Below are 10746 nucleotides of genomic sequence, written 5' to 3'. Positions count from 1 at the left end.
AGTGCAATATGTAAGAATAGGCCACCTGTCGAATTCATGCTCAGCCTCAGTTAGCTAGTTAGCTCAGTTAGCCGTGCAGCTATCAGTCCAGGAGCTCACAGCACCAGGGGAGCATCAGTGTTTACGTTGTGAGCACGGGGACCTTTGGCCCAGGCTAGCTGGTTAGCATGCTAACTTCAGTTTTGTCTCTGCAACACAAAATATAAACGACAGAAAGTCAAAACTGTTTATGACATTCTATTTCATTTTTGAGTGTTTTCAACTGACTTCACAGACTGTATTTTAACCCCGTGTCCTAGTAAACAAATCAGAGGACAAGGAGACAGATTAGTGTTCATTTTAACCTGAAAACAAATGAACCACTTCTTTCCAAACCTTCTCACTTTACTGCAGAACAATGCCACAAAATATTAACCATGACTCCCAGCTGTCCACAGCCGTGCCAGCAGAGATCAGAGGACACCGGGTCAGTGCAGTCCCAGTGTGTGACAGCACACTCCCTACCACTAGATGGTGGAATAAGTCTAAAAAACAGCATAAAACAGTCTTTCTCTTTCTCTTTTTTTTGTTTTTGTTTTTGTTTTGCCATTTAAAAAGCGCCCTGAAAGAAGTGCCACGACACTGACAGCTCAGAAATAACAAATAATAATAATAATAATAATAATAATAATAATAATAATAATAATAATAATAATAATAAGGGTCTAAATCTTCTCAGACCGAGACAAACAATGACACCTCACCAGAATAATATCAATACAGTATGTGCAGGCTGTGAGCGGTGCTATCCTGTTTGGATACAGATTATTTGTCCATGTTTTATAGCTATAGAGGAGCCCTGTCAGGAACCTTTATCCCAGCTTTCCTGAGGAAAAGAGTCACAACAGCGTTAGTCATCAACCACAGACGTCACCTGTGTGTTTACTTATCTCTCTGTGCACCGCTTCTCTCTGCCTCCTCCATGGCTCACCTGCAATTATCCCCAGCGGGCAACGCCAAAGAAGACAGAGCTGTTATTCAAATATTAAGTGAATCTCGTGATGTTGAGATTTTGTGATACCAGTGAGGTGGAAAAAAAAGTATTCATGGTCATGTTCGTTTCATCGCTTTTTTTTTTTCCTTCCCCAGAATAATAGGCACGCAGGTGGTTGTGTGTTTGTCTCCCCTCGAACTGTCTCTCAGATTTCAAACTCATGGACACACACACACACACACACACACACACACACACACACAGCGCATTGTGAGCGCCCGGTATTGACAGAACAACCTGTTGGGCGACGAGCAGACGAGACGCAGCCTTGGATGGGAAAAAAAAAAAAAAAGGGAAGAAGGAGCAGCAAAAGGCGCCCGGGTGTGCTCTGGTTCGGGGGCCCCAGAGAGAAGGACGCGGCAGTGGACGGCTCTTACTCACGACTTAGAACCGCTACACAAGAGCAAGTGACTCACATGGCGAACGCATGACGCAGGCATCTCACACACACATTTGCGCATGGATACACAAATACTCGTGCGCCCATACTCAAACACATTTGTTCCCTCTCTATCTGTCACACACGCATATGTGTGTGCGCACGCTCGTGCAAAACAAAGCTGGCTGTCTCTTATTCACAGGCTGTGGAAACAGATTTGCCTCAATGCCTTCATTGTCTCAGGAGGGGGGAGAGGGATGCAGAAAGAGATGCAGCACTGTACGGCGGGGAGAGCGGCCTTCCATGGAGGATCTGCGGGGGGGAAACTGGCGCGCGTGCAGATGTGGCCGCCGTACGAGTCCGTCGTTTTCATGCTTGTTGCTCTAAATGCCGAACAGTCGTGCAAACCCCCGAGAGGAACTGTTGGAGGAGAAGACGTGGCCTCCATCTAGAAGAACTGTGGCAACAGTTTCAGCTTAAAGGATAAGTTCACCTAGAAATCAAAAAGAGAGACGGGTGAAGTTTTGAAGTCCACAAAACATTTCTGGTGCCTCACTCCAAAACAGCATTGCAGCGTTCTCCTTAACAACTGAGGTAGATGGAGACCCATGAACACACTCAAATGTGCAAAATTGGTGGAGTTACCCTTTAAGTACAACACTTAAAGCTGCTTTAACTGATAGGTTGAATAACAGCGTGACACCGTCGCTCACAGTGATGAACCTGCAGAGAATTATCACCTGAATCTGCAGCTGCCTTCAGCTTTAAGGGCCCCTTAAGCCTGAAGCTTTAAAGGATCAGTTCCCCCAAAAAGGACAATTCTGTCATCATCTACTCACCCTCATGCAGACAGAAAGTTGAAATAAGTTTTGTGGTCCACAAAACATCACTGGAGTTCCACAGCACATCAACTGAAGTGGCTTGGGACCTGTTTTAAAACATAAATAAGACATGAATAGGCTCCTACAGCTTGTCCAGCATGAGCTGAGTATTTTCTGAAGGCCTTACATCACAAATTGATTTGAAAAGACGTTATTTGTGCCCTTGACATACGCTCGAGCTCATGCACCCACTTGAGATGGAGCGCATGCTACCACTTTTAGCTCAGCTCTGTGTTTAAAGAGGGCGTAAACACGGACTTTTTAAATCCATTTGGGATCTCTGCGCTTCCGATTAGGCCCACCGAGCTGTATGGAGCCATGCTTTGTTTTTTCCCCGTCTACTTCAGTTGTTTAGGAGAACGCTGCGACCCTGTTTCACCATGAAGCTCCAGAAATTAAACTTTACCCGACTTTCCATCAACATGGAGGTGAGCATACGATGATTAACTTCTCATTTTTGGGTGAACTTATCCTTTAATACTTCATCTTTGTCCTCAGACTAACCATACTGTTCTGTCATCGGTGACTTTACCATGCCACAGAGTCATCATATTCATGCACAGTTACACCAACGGACAGAGAAAGAACTAAATTTGGACCTGAAAGTGCTGTCGGATCTAAGCAGATGTTCATATTTCATGCTTAATTCTTTGGGAAGTTTTGCGCGCAGCTCATGTCCGTCTAATCATATTCAAATATATGAGTATGCGAAGTGATGGAATCTAAAAGCACTGATCTGATCATCAATCACTGCTGAACAGAGTTGTAGCGACGCAGCGGGCTGAAATGTGCGTGTGGGGATTAAGAAGCCTATAGGAGCTTAGAAATACTATAAGTGACAGTGCAGTATGTTGTAACACAGAGCTGCCCAAGTCTGCTCGCTGGGTGATGGAAGCCTGAAGGGGCCAAAGCAGCCTGTTCTATCACTGAGCATTACAATAAGGCTTATCCTGTTGGATATGGCTTATTCCGCTTTATTCCGATCTGCACGCAGGCAGGAGGTAGAATCGAGCCTCTATAGGATCTGAAGAGGTGAGGAGGGGAGGGGGGGCTTTAACGCCAGTGGGCCTATAGCAAGGTTTGTGTAGGTGTGACCTTGGGAAGTGATGACCTCATCAACATCCCTGCCTGCAAAGCTAATCTGTTACATTCTGAAGGATGCTCCTACGATGGAGCCACCCATGAAGGTGACATTGGTGAGCGGGCTGGTGGCGTGGCAACGCACCCCCGAGCGAGGCGCGCACAAACACATTCAAATGAGGATTACGTGCGCGCAGTGGCATGTGGGTACAGTACATGCATGCAAAATAACTGCACCCACATTAGTCAAGATCCGTGCAGACTGTCACGATGAACTGCTGCGAGTACATGAAACTTGACGTGAGTTAACGTCGGCCCGTCATCCAGATGCCTGCAGCAGGTGTTGCCAACACAATGGTGGTTAAAAGGTCAGACTGGTTTCTCTAGTCTGACCCTGAATACTGCTGCTTCTCTGCTCTGCGGCCTTCACATTTTCTATGTAGTTTTGCAGGAACTGGTGGAGTTTTTACATTCGGCTTCTGACCGCAGGGAGCCCGGCAGGTGTGCGTTCAGCACCTGGCTCCTGAGTTTGTTCAGAATTTCAACTTCAGGGCTGCCGCTGCCCCGGATTGGCTGCGAGTTAGCGATGATGCCACCATGTATGACACTGTCAGCTTATATATCCTCAGACCTCCTCTCTGTCAACAGATGCCCTTGAGCCAGGCAGCTGATGCAGTGGGCTGATCGGTGAAGAGCAACAGACTGGTGAAGCTGTTGTGACGGAGCAGAACGAGTGGGAAGCATTTGTGCACAATGCACTCAGCCAATATACTGTTGCATAAGTAAACATATTAATCTGAAGTTCTTCATCTAAATTTGTCACAATTGATGTTCATGTGTTCACCTGTTCTGTACAACATGTGCAAATGCTGAAGTGAAATCAACAAAGTTTCAGCTGGATATGTGATTATACGTGCACGTGGCGACGTGCGTGCGCGCGCGCGCGGCAGCGGAAGCTGGTCTTGAGCATCAAATTATGAGTCACCGTGCCTGATGAAGGTTAAAGTAAGATCTGCATTCATATCTACCAGAAAGTAAAATAACAACCTATGTGGAGTCGAGAAACAGACCAAACCCCAAACATTTTTCAGCTAATTTATCATTGTGCATGTTGGTGACACTTCTTGGCTGAGGAAATATTAACAAATTGTTTGAAAATGCATTTTATTCGCGCTGATGTTCCCTTCGGCGTGCACAATGTGTCTGTGGCACTCCTCGGTGAGTCCACAGTGACCTTACACGTTTAAAGATCATCACAGCGAACTAGTGTAAAATGTCTGCGGTGGTGTGCAGCTCCTCCAAGATCTTTGCATTATTGTTTGGTGGAGAATTGTCGTAATATATGCAGAAGGGGCTGCTGTTGTTTTTTCGTTAGTGATCGGAGCCTGTCTGTTGTGGGCATGTAGTGCGGCCGACTGGTCTGTGTGTTCACTTCAACTGTGTTTCTCTCAGACTCGGAGGAAAGCATGAGTGCACGGTTTCAAGCTCCCCTCTCGCTGAATTGATTCTACTATGGGTCCTCCAGAAACACGGCGCAGAAACACAGGGAAGGTTCGCCTCAAAGTATCCCTCTTCTTCGACCTTTTTGTCACTTTTAACACCTCAAATTAAAAGAAGTCGGTTTTATAATCTTCTGGCACAAATTTGGATGCGGACAAAACGCACATTCGAGCGAGTGGAGTCCGCTTTATTGAAAATGCACGTTCCCGGCTCCCCCCTGTACCCAAAGATAGTATATTCCACAATTTATTCCAGGGAAAGACTGACAGTTTTTTGGGTCATGAAGCAGCTGTTCAAGTCAGTGGTTCGCCCTCCCTCCGCAAGAATAAGGAATTAGTACATTTCAAATTAGATAACGACAAACGTTGGTGCAAGAAGAGAAAAAAAAGTATGACATTGTGTCCGCGGCACAAAATAAACCATTTTAACATGATCAAAAAAATATTTTTATTTTTATTTTTGATTTGAAAAAAAAAAAAAAAAAAAAAAAAACATTTTATCACAGTTCGTCTCCAGCACGTTATTATGAACACTGTTGTTTGTTTTCCTGTTGTTTCAGTGCAGCGGAGAAGAAAAATAGAGCAAATTCCTTCTGAAATTCTTGTGATATTAAAGGTCGAGAACTTAGATCGCACTCACACACACACACACACACACACACACTGTGGCAGGCCTACAGTAGAAAGTGGAGTTGAACAATGGCTGTGGAATTACTGTTGACCCCTCTTCAATAAATCCAGTCAACGTTGGGTTGTGCTTCGGCAATCCATCGGCCTCCTATACAGGTTTTAAGTACAGTTTTTATTCTGTGCCCCTTATAGACGATTCAGACGCTCAGCCTCCTTACTACACATTTCATGATCAATACATCATGAGCGCCTTTTAAATCTGAGCACGGATCAACGCGTGGAACGCACACGTCCATCTGTGCATGTGTGAAGGAAGAAGAAGAAAAAAAAAAAGCCCTGTGTGTTTATGAGGCTCAATTTGTGCATAGTGCCGCATACTTCTGATTGTTTTTGTGCAATGTGTGTTTATGTGTAAGTGTGTGCGCGACGTGGGTCAAGCCCCTTGGAAACAGCAGCAGAGGTCCTCTGCTTTTAAGTGGATTAAAACTCCAGCACAATCCCCAGGGCCAGCAGGCATTGGACAGACTGGGTGTAGTTTAGATGAGGACTTAAGACTGATTATCTCTCATGCTGCCTTTGTTTTTGCTGCTACTGTTGCGTATATATGGGCAACACTGTACAGTGCGTGGAAACGCTGCACGTATAACGAGGGAGGCAGGTATTAGCTCGTCAGTGTTGTTGTATTTTTACCATCTGTGTTGAATCTTTTCGCTGACTTCCAGCCCAGCTCCACTTTGAACATCAGCTGTTACCAACTTTGTCGTGCTGCCGCAGTGGAAAGATTCCTCGGCTCTGAATGTATACCTGCAGAGTGTTTATGTTTAGTCTGCCGTCACGCAGCCCGTCTTATCTGTGCTGAAAATGCGCGAGCTCCTGTTATGGTTTTCCCCGGGACCCGGTGTGTCACTCCCATACTTCTTGCAATGTGTCAGCAGCACCAATTAACCAGGTCAATATTTCTGTGCTCCAGTTGTTGCGTCCTGCAAAGATCTTTGCCTGTACATTAACCGTTAAGCCGCAGTGTTTTTGTATAATTGCAACGTGTTACTGATTATTTTATGATTTAAAGGATAAGTTCACCCAGAAATGAAAATCCAGTCAGTATGTGCTCGATGGCCGATGGAAAGTCGGGTTAAATTGTGTCGTCCACAAACATTTCTGGAGCCTCAAAGCAAAACAGTGTCTCTGAGGGTGACTTCACAATCAAACCTAACAACACCAATATCAATTAAACATATTTAAATCCACTAGATCTGGATTTGTTTGGGCTCTACCTCAAATTGTACTCACTGATAGATACCAGCCACTGAAGTATGGCTAATTTTGTAATTAAAATCCATAGATTATTCTCCAGGAAGTTAACGATGATATCTCACAATTCAAGGATCCATTCATTTATTCCCTAACCCTAACCCTAACACCAAAATTGAATGTGGGTCTATTCTGGCCCAAGAACCAAACTCCATCAGAGTTTTGTGGAAATCAGGCCGACAAACCAACCAGACGGCAAACAGACGGGTGCCAAAACATCAAAAACATCTTGGTGGCGGTAACAAATGGAAAAAAAAGTTTAAAAAATAGCTCTTTACAGCTCTCCTCATGTAATCCAACCCTCCACATTGATTTGAAAAAGACATTATTGACACATTTTTTAAAGCTGAAAACTTCAATATGGCTTCTAAGCTAAAAGCGTTAGCATACACTCCATCTCAGTTGGTTACATCAGCTCAATCATGTGTTAAAGGAGTAGATAACGTCTTTTTAGATCAGTTTAGGGTTTCAGGGCTTTGAGAGACTTAGATTACACCAATTTACCCATTTTTGGTTGAATTTATCCTTTAAAGCCAGTTGATGGAGTTCATTATTTTATCTCAAATTCATGGGATTACGCCCCTTAAACCCCCTTTTTTTTTTTTTAAGATGACTTTTCCTGAATGTAATTTATCACAATTGAAGACACATTTCAAGATATTGTTGCAAATTCATTGGCTTTTTGTTCCCTTTTTTGTGACTCCACATGATCTTCATAACCTCTACATAATCTTCTTAGGATTTATGAGGCTTGGAACCAAAGAAACAAATCAATTGATCCAGCTTTTTTTTTTTTTTTTTCGTTCCCTTCCGCACGTGTTGGGACAGAGGAAGGGTTAGCCGCTGTGCGATTAAGTGAGCGTCGCTTGGTTTTAAAAAGCAGTGACAGTTTCTAAATGAAGTCACATTCTCTGTAGTCGTAATACTTTGGGCGCGGATCTGAAATCACATTATCTGCTCCGTCTCTGTCCCTCCCCTCCCTCCCCTGTTACTGTCCACTGTCTACAGCCCAGTGATGCAGAGATGCTATAAAATTAGTGTTTAAGGAAGTAATGACAGTTAAACAGCAGCGCTCCCAGCCAACGAGATAACAATGTCTTTGCCGTACAGAGGGTGATGTGCTCCACTTATCTGACAGTGCACTTTCATTTCCCGCTGAATTTGTTTCAGAAACTAATATATTGGGGGTTTTTTTGTTTTGTATATTTGTTGGCACAAAAAAACCTTAAATATGCACATTATACTGAATTTATCTGACAGCGGTTCTGACGTGTAAGGTAAGGGTCCAAACATTTAGGTTTCAGAGCGTGTCACTAGTGGGTTCAGTGTCTAAAATGTATTCGATATCGGCAGTTTAGTGTAGATTGTAAATGTAAGTTTCTCATCAAGTCAACAGTCTGGTGGGTTTTCCATCAGCATCTAAGTGACACCGGTGCCTGTTCCGGACCAGAACCTTCACACAAACTGGCCTAAAGTTCCACCGCTTTGACAGCAGCGTTATAAAATCTCCTGTTAGCTTAATGTGCAGTTAGTTATTCCTGAAAAGTAATCTATTACTAATAAATAATTACTCTCCTTAAAGGTGTAATCCTTCAGATTTCAATCCTGGTCCATGTGGTGGTGCTGGTGTGATCCTCAGTGACAAAGACATTGCATTTCCTGTTAGCGTTCCACAATAAAAGAGCTATTTTATTGTGGAGGAACAGCTGAAGAAAATGTTTTTGCATTATAGTAACTTAAATCTGTGAAGAATACACAATAAATAATGATCGTGAACATCAAATCATGAACAGTAACGCTGGTTTGCATGCTGCATTGTTTCCTGTAAATCCTTCCCAGGAATGGCGGGCTTTGCCACAAACAATAGCCGTGTTTCCATCAACATTTCAAAAGGAGCATTTTGAGTATCGCATTAGAAAAGCTTCTTAGAAACGCCTTAATTCAAAAGAACTCCAATTACTCAAAACACAGACCTTTTCTAAAAACTGTAAACGCATTCTCCGAACAACTTCTGACACAGCAAACATTCACATGACACGACTGTTTTGCTGTTTCTGCTTTTCTGAGAAAAAGAAAAAGAAGAAGACTAAAAAGAAGAAGAAGAAGTTTATGATGGCTGGTTTTCTGATAAATTATATTTCACAGATAGATAGATTACATTTTTAGCTTGTGGCCGTGAACAGCTAATTTTGGTTTGGACGCAGCCGTAATGGTGGTTTTTCATATCTTTGCAAGACAAAGATTCAAAAATAATGTGAAATCTAAAAAGTGCAGTAAAATGATAACCTGTGCTATAGAGGAAATAATTTAAATGAACCAATGATGTGTTGCTCTGCTGTGTTACTGGCAAATAAATGTGGTTGCAACATTTGACAATGTGCTGCAGACTAAAGTATTTATTTATTTATTTAAAATGTGATTATATCTCTACATACAGTAGATCTTGCACAGTGGCCTAACGTTATAGTATTCTATCCCAAATAGCCAGTTAGCTCGCAGTGGCTAGCTTCCAGCTGTAGCCAGATGTTGTTTAAATCAAGTCACGTCTGCGTTCGGAATAAACTGCACACATTCTCAAGTGCTACGTTACAATTACTGCACATTGAAGCCTATGTGCAAAATCAGATCGTAATTGCAGCAATCACTGTCACCAATTATTCCACACTCGCAGTCTGGTGAGGCATATTTGTCCTTTGACAGCAGAGTTGCAACACTGTGATGCACACAAAGAACCGGAGTGGGGACCCTAATCCTCGCCCTGACCCTGACCCTCACCCTCACCCTCACCCCAACCGCGACCGCTCATTTCTCTGTCGGCTATTGTCGCACCATTCAAGTGCAATCAAGGGGTCTCTGCTCGTCACTTTGTAATTGTGCAACATTCATCTCAGGTAGTTAGAGGCAACGCTGTCTCAGAAATGGCGGTCGCTACATTCGATTCTTCGGCCAGTTTATCTGCCGGTCTTTGAGTCTGTTTACATGCAAGCCAGCATCCCGGTTATAATCAGGTTTTTTAGGGTATCTGCTCAGGTTTTGTGTGTGTAAAAATCTTGGAGAGCTTCGATAATAACCAGATACCTGTACTATGACTGGGAGAATTGTGTGGCGTTGACTCTGGGTTTTCAGGGCTGCTTCTTACTGGGGTCACAATCACCTCAGTAACTTACGCTGCCTTCAGAGAGCAGGTTATGTTCAAGATAACGGAGCGACACACATAAAAAGCATCACCTTCTGACCAATCAGTTCTCCGGAAAATGGCATTATCCTGCGGAGCTCGGTGCACTTATCATGATAGGTGTGCTCCTGCGTAGGAGGGCCCCCCTCCTGTCTTCTTCATTTCATTTGTTTCCTGTTGGCTGCAAGAAATGACAACGCCGTTCTCACCGAGCCTTCTTGTACTGATATCATCTCGAGACAGAAACTGATGGAACACAAAATCCTGTTTTTATACCTATTTTTTTTTATTGGCTCCGAAGACCATTTGACACCACAAACTAATTTGATTACACTTACAAGTACCTGTGATTTTAGTGATATTATAAGTCTGTTAATTTACGTATTCGCACAGTCTGAAGACGCTTTTTCTGTCAACCTCCTTACACATTTTGGTTCGGCACACAGAGCTTGTCTGCAAACTCTCCAGCCTTCCCAATAATTTCGTTGTGAGTAAACCGTCGGCCTCTTCAGCTGAGGGGCGAGTTACGCTTTTACTATTAATTCTACCGTTTTCTTTACAGACTGAGCCTCGAAACGCTTCTAGCTTGTGACACATCTGGTTATCTAGGACGCTTGTGGTTGCCCAGGAATGATGTTGAGGTTTCACATGGCGATGAAATCGTCACATAAACGCCATCTTGAATATGATCACAAACAGGATATGGCTCAAAACCAGCATACTAATGTAAACGTATCACGGAATAGTATAGAAATTCA

This window comes from Acanthopagrus latus, chromosome 16 (genome assembly GCF_904848185.1).
Source record: "Acanthopagrus latus isolate v.2019 chromosome 16, fAcaLat1.1, whole genome shotgun sequence".
NCBI lineage: Eukaryota > Metazoa > Chordata > Actinopteri > Spariformes > Sparidae > Acanthopagrus > Acanthopagrus latus.
This window is presented reverse-complemented; position numbering follows the sequence as displayed.